The sequence below is a fragment of the Etheostoma cragini genome, chromosome 20 (assembly GCF_013103735.1).
Source record: "Etheostoma cragini isolate CJK2018 chromosome 20, CSU_Ecrag_1.0, whole genome shotgun sequence".
NCBI lineage: Eukaryota > Metazoa > Chordata > Actinopteri > Perciformes > Percidae > Etheostoma > Etheostoma cragini.
Window position 1 is genome coordinate 13,638,235 of NC_048426.1, and position 2,343 is coordinate 13,640,577.

A 2,343-nucleotide genomic window follows, 5' to 3' on the forward strand; every position below is an offset into this window, starting at 1 on the left:
TGTGTGTGTGTGTGTGTGTGTGTGTGTGTGTGTGTGTGCATGCATTTGCGAGAGAGCAGCACAGTGGGTTGTGTGAGAAACAGTGGAAGAAGGCAAAAAGCGTCTGTCCTGTGCTATTAATGCAGGATGACTTCTGAAGCTGCTTGTTGTGGTGACTCATCGTTAGGAAAGGTAGAATGAGCGAGTGCAGCCAGTGGAAGGTAAAACGCTGAGTTATGCATCTTACTGCAGGCAGCCGCCCTCCGAGCTGATCAGAGAGCTCCACGTGAGCCAGCGTCACCACGTAGAGCCACAACACTCCCATTCTCCAGGGTTTCATTGGTGCAGCCTTTCAGGGGGAGCAGTTGAAGGCAGTGGAAAGGAAAAAGGACTTTTAACTCTGAAATAACTAAATCAGAACTACGCTGGGATGTTATAGCCTACCTGGATTTCAGAACAAAACACGTTCCTGAAAAAAATAGACTAAAGATTAAATCACTTTATGTTAACATTAACAATATTACTGAACTCACCAGACATTCTCCACTAGTTTTGGTACTTGACACCTTGCACACGTTTCTGTTCTGAGGTTCAATACCCAGTGGTTAGCAAAGGTGTGCCATACAGATTACAACATTTCTCAGGTTTTGTTCCCCTGTTTCAGGTGCTCCAGTGAAGTACAGCATATGGTTCTGTACCACAGTTTATATGCTCTTAATGTATAGAAAGAATACAGAATTCTTATTTGCATATTTTCTAGATCAGTGTTTCCCAAGGGCTTACAAAATATATCTGAAGGATTGCAAGTAAGGGTGGGGGGGGAAATCATTACAGAAATTGTAAAATATCGCAGAATATCGAAATATGGTTAAAATTGCAATAATACCGTTTTGTGATACAAGGATTGCAATACTGTCGTATTGCGAGGCCTCTAGAGATGTCTACACCTAGTTGAAAGAAGATTTAGTGTAGGAAAGCAGAAAAAACCCCACACAATAAAATATTTTTTATTAATCAAATGTGCCTATATTTTAACATTTTTCCCATGTGAATTAGCCTACTCTTCCGGCCCCTAAAAAAAATTCAGATAAAACTGTGAAAAAGATCCCTCTTTGGTTCACGTGGTTACAACTTACAGACATGGAAGTGTTGAAGATAGCTCACAAGTAGATGTTTGTTTAAAAAGGCCAAAAGGGTTTGGAACTACTGTTCAGGATTATCTCCATTAGAATTTCTGAGCATTAGTTGGTCTGCAAAGTAAATAATATGTTTATCATTTGATGGAAATACAATGGATCTCATTTTTACAAGGGGCATTGATTCTTAATCAATCTCTGGGCATCTCTGTTCTTAAAGTAAGTGTTCAGAGCCTGACACGTACACCTATGGCCGTAATGACAGCAACATTAAGTCTGCACTGGCTGAGTTGGTATTTGGTCTGGTCAATACCTGTCGCACATCTTATGACCAGGAAATGCACTCCGACGAAAACGCCGCCATTGTTCAGTGATTACACTCATGCAATCAAACAGAACTGCAGAAAACTTGAGCACAGGTGCGCAATCTAAACATGCAACTTCTCATGTAGCCTGGGCTGAGAGGTAGTGTGAGTAAGTTTTACTAGTTTTACTCCCCTTGTACACATTTATACAATTTGGCCCTGGATGTACATTGCCAAATACATACATTAGTATCTGCGGCTTTCCTGTAGCCTATTTCATACTAGCACTGTTTGGCGTAAGAAGAAGATAATCTTGTATTTGACTGACCTTCCAGGTTCTGTTGGATGTTTCTTACCACTTTCTAAAGCCCCCCGATCTTTTAGTGGACTACATTGCTCTTTGTTTTGTTTCCTACACCTCGGCTTGCTGTGGCAAAGAAGCTTAATAGTCTAATTTGGCTTCAGCCAGATGGACCACCAAGTTGAGGACAAATTCTAATAAAGCCCCAAGTAAACCGCAAAATGTTACACTAGATGGATGAAATCCATTGTTGCTTGAATATAAAACTAATCATTACATCTACATCTACTGCCGTGTCTTTAATTTTGCCCAGGAAGTGGGTGTTCTTTTATGGAAGCTGAGCTGAATGAATATAGTGGTGTGTTGATGTGTTGATGTGTGAACATGTAGTTGATTTGTGTTTATGTCTTATATGCATTAAAAAATCTGTACCTCTAGAATCTATTTAAAGCGGAATGGTACACGCTATAGGAAGGCGGGATCTGAAAGCACTCCTGTTTCCTATATAATTTCCTTCCAGTGGAAAGGATTCCTTGGAGGTTGAAAGAAGGCACTCCACACAATCCACACAGTGGAGAGAGGTGACTGGTCTGCTCCAGTCACATGTTCCTCTCTCTCTCTC

The 2,343-nt window shown here is 40.8% G+C and overlaps 1 protein-coding gene across 1 annotated transcript in view; it reads left to right on the forward strand.

The window, feature by feature from the left end:
• Positions 1 to 2,343, forward strand: part of evla (Enah/Vasp-like a) — a 33,980-nt gene that overhangs the window by 2,145 nt on the left and 29,492 nt on the right. The window lies entirely within an intron of this gene.